Here is a 12,541-nt window from a genome sequence, read left to right on the forward strand (position 1 = left end):
TTTCAGAGCTAGGTCAAAGAGAAACTTTGTCAGTGTAGGCTAGGCATTCATAATCTTCGTAAACTGAAGAATGTTTTCGGAAAGAACGGGAAAGTCCCGCGATAAAAATGAAGTTTACTATCCAGAGTGAAATGGGATCAGAGAAAGGTCGTGGGGCCAAACTTTTTAAGACTAATGTTTATTTAGAGAAGTGAGCGCTGTCTATGAGCCTCCCGCGCGCTCCCCTCGAGCGCAGCGCTAATGTCTTTAGCAGAGCTGACCGGACCACCGCGCGCGCGCGAGCATCTCCTGGCTACTGACACTGTGGCGGGAGCCCCTTGAGGAGACTTGTGTATAAAAATTTGAGACGGACAGGTCACAATATTTGGTTTCGACACATTTATGATTTTGAAATTTTAACCGTTACTCAAATGGCCTCGTTTCAGAACCAATTGACCCCGTTGCCTCGATGTTTTGTTGATAACAGATAAAAGCCTTCGTGTTTTTGTATTACTGCATGTGCGTTGTTTGTAAGGAGACCGAGGCTCCATCGAACTGTGTTTTCTTACTCTTTGTAAAATTGAATTAGATACGGTTAGGAATCTGACCTCGTAGCAGACCCGCACATATTTCCAACTCCCAGGTCCGTCGTGTTTTGGGGTGTTTTGTTTGTTCAGCTGGAATGGCCATCAAGCAGCCAGTCCATGTTTTCCGCGTCGAACTCCCTCTCCGCTCCTTCCTCGCTCCCTCCTGAGACTGTTGTCCCGTCTCACGCTCCCCCGGCCGCGCCTCACTACCAACACGGGAGGACACTCTGCTCTCGAGGAACACCTTCTAACACACATTTAAACATTTATGATGATTTCATTCAGAAAACACAATCATAACACCACATCTGCCGGAACTCATCGTTTCTGGCAGTTTTTGTGGGATAGGATGTGCTTAACGGTTTGAACGAATTATTTGGGTATTTTTAAAAGAACAGAATTTTAATGGAGAACGATATTTCTTAATTACATTAATCAGTACATATTTTTGTATTTTTAAGAGCTTATGTATTACAAAAAATAATTATTTTGTACCTCTACAAACTTCTAGAGTTGCAGCAACAACATGTTTCTTACAGTTTAAGTGTTAGTGCATTAAAACTTTTGGAGAGATGCCACACCACTGAGACAAGGCCATTGAGAACACAGATTGACAATGGCTGGGGAGCAACACATACCAAAGAACATACTCAAGTGAAGAGGCAGCAGGCATAGAGAGCGTGATGAAGCCTCTCTGCACTTCACTCTCTTAGTACTACCTTTATGGGACCCTGTCACAGCAGAGCCCCCTGTCTCCCTGACATGGGCCAGCATACGGGCACAATAGCTTTGAGTTCACCAGGTGACTCGAAACACTTAATGTTCCACCGATCTCAAGCACCTTTTCCCAACCCCACTCTATGATGGTGTGAGGAAATGAGGGTTTGTGTGTATGTATGTATGTGTGTGTGTGTGTGTGTGTGTCTAAATAATACCAGATAATCCATTGCCAGATAATCCAGATTTGTTGCACTATAGTGTTTAACACTATGGACAAACGTTGTCTAAATGTGTCCTATCCAGTGATTCATTGTTTCAAGATGCTGACGTGTTCAGTGCACCGCTACAAATTTTTGAACTGGATTGTTGTGTGCTATTTGAATTTATTTACTCTCACATTTGTAGATCTGTGTGCAGGAGAGGAAATGAGAAGGGGAAGCTATTTACACATTTTGGAATGAAGTCTTTCCCTCTGCTCCTGTTGGTCATCCCTCTTCTACACCACAGCCAGCCAAAGTGAATCCACAGATGAAATGATCTGGCACAAGTGAAAAGACTTCTTTATATACAAAAATCAACAAACATGCTGTAAATTAGATACAAAAAAATAATAATAATAATAATACAAAAATCTGTATATAATAGATGAAATGTATATGTATTGTTACAAATCTGATTACAGTTTTTCTCAGTCACTTTGGTGCATTTTTCAAAACAGAAATGAAATTTTCAAAACTACTTGTACAACCTCCACATCATCTAGTCATTAATACACATCATAAAACCAGTTTCTCATTCTTTTGAACAAGTTGCGATTGCTTTTGTACATTCATGCAATTGATTACGCACATTTATCTGCGGTTTCCTACATTATCAGTTGCTAATGTCATGTTGCTCAAAATGTATTATACAGTTTTCTGTGCAATAGTCTTACCCCCCAAAACATCTAGTCTTTAGTTCATCGTATAAGTCATTAAATGCAAAATGGTTAATCTAGTTGTCATAAACTGCCAAGCACACTTTTTATTTGTATTTTTACACACTATTATTAGATGTTTTGTCAATTTGGCATGAATTGTGCAAGTGAATCTTGACTAATGAAGAGAATGTAGATGATAAACCAATGATAAACCATTTCTCTGAAATAGCTCAAAGGTTCATCTCATGAATCTTCAGTAGGAAAGCTTATACTGTATAGACAAAGGACAACACAAGAGTTACAAATTCTGAAAATGGAATTATTTTCATCTTTGTTCCCATATTTCCTTTTCTATATCACAATGGCATTGTAAAAGTATTTTTTATTTTTTTATTTTTTTGGTCAGACCACTAGTAAAAGTGTAACTGGGAATTCTATCCAGTCTCTTTCAATCAACATCCCACAAACAGTAATGTGTAAATGTGTAGTTTTGAAATGGATATATGGCATACATAAGCATATGGCATACTGTTCAATACAGTAGTTTACATCAGAACATCCCTCCACTGTTAAATTGACAACATGACTAAGCAATTTGACTGTCTTATCCGTAAACTATGACACAAGGACTTGACATTCTGATGGCACTGACATGTTCATTGACACAGATATTTATTTTTGAGAGATGAACTAAGGATTTTGAGCAAGAGACTGGCTTTTGCAGGTCATCCATTGTGTTTTGATATCTGTACGAGTTGTTTTGAGATATGCACTTACTGTTTTGCAAATCTCAAGAATGATTAGAGAAATGTACCAAAGCGACTGAGAAAAACTGTAATAGCCTCTTTACCAAAAAAATAAAATAAAAATCTGACCACTAAACAATTTAATTAGTGTATTTTACTAGCAAATTGCCTGTTTATTAGTCATTAAAAAGACGATATTAATGCCTTTGTACATTACCATATATTACCATAAAATGTGGTAATAAATTACCATATTTTGGAACCCATAATGCTACCCTAAAATTTGTAATTTAAGGCAAATGTTGTAGCTAACAGTTAGTTGATATTGAGGATTGGTCCCCAAACTGAAAAGCCTATATATATATATATATATATATATATATATATATATATATATATATATATATATATATATATATATATAAATAACATATAGAATATAAATAATTTACTTTATATACAGTCATAATACAACCATTCTAAATTATTTATTTGAGAATTATTTATCTGACTGTTAGCTAACCTTTTTCAGAGAAATATAAAAGCATGCTTAGTCTCACCTTTATTACATCAACACTATTTAAATGTTGCCATTGTTATAGGAAGCAGGATGTGACTGAGTGCTAATATTAGTTTAATAGAAAGCAGACGATGCATTTACGTCCCCCTGGTTGTTTCCTTGAGAGAGCATATGTGTGATAGTTTGAGGTTTGATTTTGTCTGTTTGTTCACAAAGCTGACAGGTATAAGGCCATCATACAACATGGAATCACACTTACTCCGTCTAAAATACTTTTTCCTGTGTCAGCAAACACCACAGGAGCTGTGGAGCACCCTTATTACTTCAGCAACTCACTGCCATTTTCAATTTCTCACAACGAATGGAGAGAGAATGTGGAGACTACATCCCCCCCCAGAGAGTTTCTAAGGTAGTAACCCTACTTTAGTGGTTTTATTCCTAAATACTGCTTCTCATACCCTAATCTTTTAAGAGAGGACTGTGTGTTTGCATGCACATGTGTAGTTGTATTCCTCTTAGTCTTTTGTTGCCTTCAGAGAACCTTTCCTAAGACTATTTTTCAGTATTGAAGCACCATGTTATGGAGGAACACGTCTTTTGTGGTGTATGTGTGGGTTTCTTCATGTGCATATATATATGTGTGTGTGTATGTGGCCACACAGGGCTAAAGGTTCTGAAGTGGGTTGTGTTTTTCAGCCCCCGAGTTCAAAGCTGAGGAGGGCTGAAAAGCGGGAAAAGATGATGAGACCTCTCTAATGCACCTTATTTAAAAAATGTTAGGAATAAAGAAATAAAAGCTGGCCAGAAACAATGGCCGTCCTCCCTGAGAGGCAGCAGCAGCGGAGGTGAAGTGCCCTGAGATTGCGGAGCAGAGGCTCAAACAGAGAGGCATCTGGCAGTACAGGGGCTGTGTATAATCTGCCCTAATGATTAATGTCCTCTAGTAATTTTACTAAGGATTTCTCCTCTCTTTTTTTTGTCATGAATGCATTGTGAGAGAACTCAGAGAAAGTATGCCTCTCTGTGTATGTGCATGTTTTCGCCAGAGAAAGTGACAGAGAGATGAAGTTAAGTGGGCTGTTTAGATGTAACAGATGCTGAGTGAGTGAGAGAGAGCAGAATGAAAGGACATCGCAAGGCTGTGGGAGGAAAAAGCTCAAGTGAAAAAAAATATAATTTCACAGGGTCTCTCCTTATCCTATGGCTGCCTGTGCTTTTGAACCAGTGTTGGATGTACGGAAAGAAAACTTATGTAGAGGCACAAAATCAATTATCTCTCAAATAAAAATGAATCCATTTAATGCCAGCTATCTTCCTACTCTAATATAACCTTTTGCTATTTTTGTTCCATATCACCTCCTTTTATTTCTGGGTCATGTTTTAGAGTTGGGCAGGAAGTTTTTCCTGGGTATTTATGTGTCGAGAGGATGTTCAGCACGAGGGAGGCCGACAGGGTGGCAGACTTCTGTGTGAGTAGTATGACGGGAGGGAAGAGGAAGTGTGTATCCACCAGTGTTTGTCTTCCCCTGCGGTCCTGCCCGGCTCTGTCACAGACCATTGTGGCCTGGGCAGATTGATGGGCAGCAGTGGCAGGAAGCTGAAAGCTAGGAAAGAAACAGCTAACAGATATGCTGCTCCATCCTTCTTTCTTCTTGTCATGCATCTATTATTTTCAGTACAGCTCTCAAGATTCAAATTGTTTTGTTAGCATGGTAAATAAGTGCCAAAGCATAGTAAAATAAGCATACAAGCACCTTTTCACAAATATACACCAATTAAAAAAAGGGAAGCATGTAGGAATAAAGCATTATGTTATGTTTGCTCAAAGCCAAATTTGAGTTACTAAGCTTTTTCAAGTAGGTATGTCAGTTTACTGTAACATTATGCAAATATTATTACTAATATATATATATATATATATATATATATATATATATATATATATATTAGGGGTGTAACGGTTCACAAAATTCACGGTTCGGTTCGATACGATACACTGATGTCACGGTTCGGTTCGGTTCGGTTCGATACGTTTTAGATACAGCAAAATGTAAAAACATCTCAACTTTTCAGAATGCCGCAAGCGCACCGCGGGTCATGTGACAAGAACCAACCAATCAGCTTCATCCTTTCCCGTAACAACGTTGAGAGCTCAGCCAAGATGAAGGAACAGCTGATCATAGTTGTATATGGATTGCAATTTTGAAATAAATTTAGTAGCAGAGCTACTGCAAGCGATTTTTAGAGCTGCAAATCCATTTATCCTTCGCTGAAATTTCCGCGTCTCATGGAGAGAGCACGTCATGGTTGATTAGCAAAGACAGACGCCTCATGAGCGCTTCTGCCCGAGCGCTTTGGAAAGGAGGAGAAAGACATACCGTTGTTTTTTTATCCACCACTCTCTTGCCATCACCATTATAGCTTAAAGGGAATCCAAAGTGCACCCAAACACCAGACCTGTTGGTTATTGGAGGATCTTCTCATTTCTAGTCTGTTAAACGCATTGGCTATTTTGCAACGAGCCTTCAGCGCGTACTGAGTGAGCGAGCGCCTGCTGAGTAGCCTAACATAAACATATAAGATGGTGTTTTTTTCTTCTTCGGGAGTGTCAGGGGCGTTGCCTGTTACGTTGTTTGGGTTATTGGGCTACCTTGTTGAACGCATATCATTATATTTCTCTCTCTCTCTTTTTTTTTTTTTTTTTTTCAAATATAATTAAATACTCCAACGAACCGTTCGGTATACATAATGCGTACCGCGTACCGAACCGAAAGCGTCGTACCGAACGGTTCAATACGAATACGCGTATCGTTACACCCCTAATATATATATATATATATATAATAAAAAATATTATAATTATTAGCATCATTGTTGAAAGCTCAATCATTGTTGTGTTACTCAATATTTTTTGTGGATACCATGAGGCATTTTTTCTTCTTCAGGATTTTAATGAATAGAACGTTCAAAAGAACAGCATTTATTTGAAACAGAAATCTTTTGTAACATTATAAATATGTTTACTGTTACTTTTGATTAATTTGGTAGTATAGATGCACCTCTTTTTTTTGTTTTTGTGTTTTTACAGTGTAATGTCATGTGTATAAATACATCTACTCCAGACAAAATGAGATTCGCAAACAAAAACTGTTGAAGTTCCACATTCAGTGGGAATTTATCAGTTCCTTGTCAAGTACCACCAGCCATGATGCCTAACCTCAAGAAAAAAAGGTGAAAACAGTGAAAGCATAGGAATAACTTTGTGTTATATTTTGCAAGAGTCTGACATCACAAATTTAAAAATGAATTTGTACTTATTTTATGAAATAATATAGTTCTTGTTTTCAAGATGCATGAATTTTGATGGGGATCTGTCTGACAAAAGACTGAAACGATCAAGTTGCTTTAGAAAATTCAATTAAATTAATTGTCGGCTCATCCTGACTGCTCTTATTTCCCCATCATCATCGGTTTTATTTCTCCACCTTATATTTCGCGTTTTTTTTTAACTTCAGAACTGACCATAGTTTTACCGTTTATCCTGTGCTGGAGTATTACAGGTCAGGAATGCTGAACTGGAATCAGCATTGAGAACCATGAGCAGGATGAAAAGGAATCAGATCCCAGATGATTCCTTCTGTTTTGAGCTGCGCTATAAATGCCGGTCCAGATGGCAGGGAACGGGTATGTGCTCTCAGCGAGCCAACTCTCTCACCCTCTGCTGATCTTCTTCCTGTGCTCTGTCAATCTTACTGTCCTAATTCAGTTCAACACTCTTTTCTTGTCCTAGACATGTCAGGCCCATGCCTTTTAGTGAATCACCCCATTCTAGATTATAATGCTTCTGGTTTGCTTTTCATACCTAGATACCTTCCCTCTCTCTCTCTCTCTCTCTCTCTCTCTCTCTCTCGCTCTCTCTCTCTCTCTCAGTCATTCTGTTTGCAATTTCTCTATGAAAAGAGCCTGAGACGAGAGAAAGCAAAAGGGAGAAAGGTCACTCTCGGGTGAGTGATATCACTCCACCCAGGTCGATACCATATGCTCACACTCTGTACAGGCACTCTTCTGCCATGCATTTTTGCAGATTTGTAGATATGTAAACGTTTTTTTTTTTTAAAGGAATAGCAATTAATTTTATTTTTGCAGCAAGTAAATGTGATGTATTGTACATACCTGCATATCTGGGAGAGTATGCAGGTGTTGGTCCACAGAAGTAATTTAAAGAGCCAGGGCAGCATATTAATGAATGAGTATGTGTACGTTTGAACGGGATCCTGTTGAGAATAATTGTGTACACAGATGCAGGTTGGGGAGAAAGAGGGAGAGGAAGAGAGAGAAAGAGAGAGAGAGAGAAAAAGAGAAAGAGGAGATTGGCCAATGTGTTAGTGTGGAGAGGGCAATCGAGGGGATCGTCTTCCCCGCTGGCCCTTGCCTGGCCCCAGCCGTGGTTCTCCAGGGGTCCCTCAGTTCCATAGGAAAAACATTTCAGCCCCTCTCACCTCTGAACCCAGTCCTCGGCCTGTTTATCTTGGCTGCGCTGCCTGACAGCTTTACTGATGTTACATACAGCCACACAGGGATAGAAGGGAAAGGAGATAGAGAGGGAGAGACAAAGAAAGACAGAGAAACAGAAGAGGGGAGGAAGGCAGGAGGTAGATCCTTACTCAGATCCTTTTTCGGAGGTGTTGTTCAGCATGACTCATTAGTGATGCTGGAGTAGAGGTGGGACAAAATGTGGGAAGCGAAGAGGAGGAGCGGGAGCTACCTTGCTGAATTGTTTCAAATTAAGATCAAATCTATGATGTTTACTAAAATAAAAATATTATTCTTGTTGCTCAAAAAGTGGAGCACGGCGCAGCAATGCCAAGGTCATGGGTTTGATTCCCAAGGAAAGCAAGAACTGATAGTGTGTGTACGTTGAATGCAATGTAAGTCACTTTGGATAATACATATGGATGTTAATGTAAAATTGAAATAATTAAACATGGAATGCATGGAAGTCTTTATATTTACTATAATTTTCAGTCACTATGGTTATACTAGGTATTAAACACAGGTTAGAGAGTTTACCTGTATTTCGGTTTTGATTCTGCTGTTCTGTGTCCTGTACAAACATGAAATGAAAATTCACAATTTAAACTAGTTTCTGAATGCATTTTAATGATCTGATAGTGAACAATTCATGCATATGTTATTTATTAACATTTACATTTTTACACTGCAACTTTAATGGTTTAAAACACTGAATGTGTTTGTGGCAGGTCCATGTGCCATTCAGAAATGAGAGCGCCTATAATTCAAATTCCTGTTATTTTTTTTTTTTTAACCCTGTAAGATTGAAGGTTTGATAGATTGACCAGGAAGCAAATCATTAAATTCTGAATGTTACTCGACCTAAAATTTGCAGACTATAACTAAAGTCCACCATGGGATTTATTGCCATTTTGCTTTCTATATTTCAAAATAGATCTTGTATATTTATGCAGCGAAAGAGCTTATTCTTGTGCCAAGAACTGAATTGTCCCGAAATAATCTGTAATATATCTACCCAACAAAAGACCCTGTTGCTTTGCTTGTGTTTGAAACGGTTATTTTGAGTGGATTTAATGGTGTTATATGGGGTTTTTAATGTGGTTTGGTATGATAATGTTTATGATGATGTTTGATTATACGCTCATTTGTTTGGTATGATTATTTTCAGTTTAAAGGTGCTTGGATCAGTCTGGTATGGTGGTGTTTAATTTGGCAGTTTATGGTGGTACAATGGTGTAACGTGTTGTTATATGGCTTGGATTTGTCTTGGGGTGTGTTCAGTTCTTCAAGGCATTGCTGCTTATGCAGCTGGACAAGCTGTAATAACACAAACACAACTTAGCACGGCACTGCAGGTTGTATTAGCCCAGATCATGTTTCCCACAGCACAGGACCTGACTTGTTGGTGGGGAGACTACACCACAATTACTACGGTGATTAATCACCTGAGACAGTGCCTTAACAGATGTGTTTGTTTGTAAAAATGTTTGCTTGTCTTATTAGCCCCAGTGGTCACCTATGCAAATCACACCGCAGTGTGTCTCCTGTCTGAATGGCTGTTGTTCATGCGTGGTTGTTATAATACAAAGTGCCATTATTGTTAGGGCTGTTGCTCAAAGAGTGTCGAAATCAAGTGGGTTAGCAGATTAGTGGAGCCAAAAGGGACTGTAGGGGTGTAAAAACAGCCAGTGCTCCAATGAAACAAAATACAGACTATTCAGGCAATTCTAGCACAGAGTATATTAGCACTGCCATAAGCAGTTATCTTATGTTGAAAAACCATATGAGTTCAGTCCAAGTACTTTAAGACATTACACTATACTGTAGCATTCATTCATTCATTTTTGGTCAAAGATATTACCTGAAATGGCAGAAAATTATTATTATCATTGTTTTTTACATTTCATTAATTCATTTTCTCCATGTTAAATTATAGAAAAAAATCTGTATTTAATGGATGAATGTACAGTCTAAGTAGAAAGATGTTTTAAGTGTACGGTTTTGATAGACTACCTGTAAATTAACCATAATTTCTATTGTTTATTAAAAAAATAATAATTTCCTAGTCCATATCACATTTTTATTTTTCACAGTCACATCAGAATGAAATTATCTTTTAATATTTGAGGCTATACATTTATAAATATCTTGCTCTATTATTAGTTTACTTGTCTGTCTGTCTGTCTCTCTCTCACACACACACACACACACACATACACACACAGTCACACAAAACTAGTAATTTTTGAGTTTCAAAAAATACTGTTTGGTATGTTTTTGTTAATTATATATTTAAGTAACACACACAAACACACACAAATAGTGTTAGATATAAACAGTGGACTGCGAAAGTTTGGGAACCCCATGCAGAATCTGTGAAAATGTGAATAATTTTAACAAAATAAGGGATTATACAAAATGCATGTTATTTTTTATTTAGTACTGTCCTAAGATATTTTACATACATTTAAACCACAAGAACAAATGTAGCTAAAAAAAAAAAAAAATCAAATAACCCCATTTAAAAGTTTGGGAACCCTTGGTTCTTAATACTGTGTGTGGTTACCTGGATGGATTTTTGTTTTTGTTTTTTTGTGATGGTTGTTTATGAGTTCCTTGTTTGTTCTGAACAGTTAAACTGAGCACTGTTCTTCAGAAAAATCCTCCATGTCCTGCAGATTCTTCAGTTTTTCAGCATCTTTTACATATTTGAACCCTTTCCAGCAGTGACTTTATGATTTTGAGATCCATCTTTTCACACGGAGTACAACTAAGGGACTCAAACACAACTATTAAAAAAGGGACAAACATTCTCCGATTCTCCAGAAGGAAACACGATGCATTAAGAGCCAGGGGGTGAAAACCTTTTGAATTTGAAGATCAAGGTAAATTGTACTTGATTTGTCTTCCGGTAAACATGCAAGTATGTTCTGTTGCTTTCGAAGGGCAGTAATTCAACAAAATAAAATGCAAAATTTGGACCTATTTGTCCTGTTCAAAAGTTTTCACCTGGCTCTTAATGCAGTGTGTTAAAACCTGCAAAAGATGCTGGAAAACTGAAGAATCAGCAGGACATGGAGGAATTTTCTGGAAAACAATGCTCAGTTTCTGTTCAGAACAAGCAAGGGACTCATGAACAACCATAGTGGATCATCCAGGTAACCACACACAGTATTAAGAACCAAGGGTTCCCAATTTTTAATTGGGGTTATTTTAATAATTTCAGCAATTTCCTTTTTTCTTGTGGATTAAATGAAAAACATCTTTTATGTATATATCTTACTCAGGACAATACTTAATAATAAAATAACATGCATTTTGCATGATCTCTCTTATTTTGTTAAAATTATTCACATTTTCACAGCTCCTGCAAGGGTTTCCCAAACTTGCCCAAAATCTATGAGATCATCTATTCTCTCAGAAAAGAATTCCAGTCATACTTATAGCAAAGGAAGTTTTACATTCATGTTGGAAAATCCTAAAAAGTACAGTTTATTTTTATTACATAATCAGTCATCTCTCCTTCAAACACATACATACAAATTTTCAACATCATTGTTACATTGTGTAGTATATTTAGTGTAAACATTAGCCCTGATACACAAGATTCTGCTGCATAAGTTATAGCGTCATCCATCCTCTTCTCCTGGTCTGTCTGCCATCCCTGTGGAAACAGTGCTCTACAGTACAACAGCTGTGAGAACAGAGGTTATAAAGGTCAGTCACAGGCTGAGAGAAGGATCTGTGTAGGCCTGTCAGTAGTTACATAGATTTTAACATCTGGCATGGCCCTAGAGACACAAGAGGCAGAGAGAGAGAGAGTTAAAGCACTCTATGTCATAGCATTGACAACCTGACCCTGTCTGACCTTTGACTTCTGCTGTCCTTCACTCTCTACCAAACCAGGACATCAGTCAGCCGTGGAATCTCCCTTTCACCTTTACTCTCTAGATCTGTTCTCAGAAGGATAATTATTTATTTTAAAACATTGAAATGATTCATTTGGCAAACATATTTGCACTTTTCCCCACCAAAATGTATTCTTAAAGTATTAAAAGCAACCATCAATGAGCCAGACTTGTTATGAAGAATTATAAGTGAAATCATTAATTTCCAGTCCCTAAATATGACACACATTCTGCTGCTCATTCTTCAAGAAATCATTTGGTATATACTAATTTCATGCCATCACCCTAGACTAGTTTGATTTGGTTATACCAGATATTTAATTTTAGGTGCCTTATTTCTTTTCTATGTCCAATACTGTGCAGATTCACATAGTCCCCAGAGCGCAGGATGATCATAGTGAAATCAAAGTGACCTTGTATCTAATTTGGCATTTAGCTGACGTATATAACAGGGAGGAGTCTCCTCGGAGCATCACTCGGTTAAGTGGTATAATGAAAATAGTACATGGGTCATCTCTCACATGGTTTGAATCTACGACATTTTGGTTTCCACGTCAGTTCTTCTAGTCTGCACCACTCCATTTTTAAAATGAGATGAGGCATCTTGTGGAGGTCTGAATTGGTGTTTT

The sequence above is a fragment of the Carassius auratus genome, unplaced genomic scaffold (genome assembly GCF_003368295.1).
Source record: "Carassius auratus strain Wakin unplaced genomic scaffold, ASM336829v1 scaf_tig00002576, whole genome shotgun sequence".
NCBI classification, from domain to species: domain Eukaryota; kingdom Metazoa; phylum Chordata; class Actinopteri; order Cypriniformes; family Cyprinidae; genus Carassius; species Carassius auratus.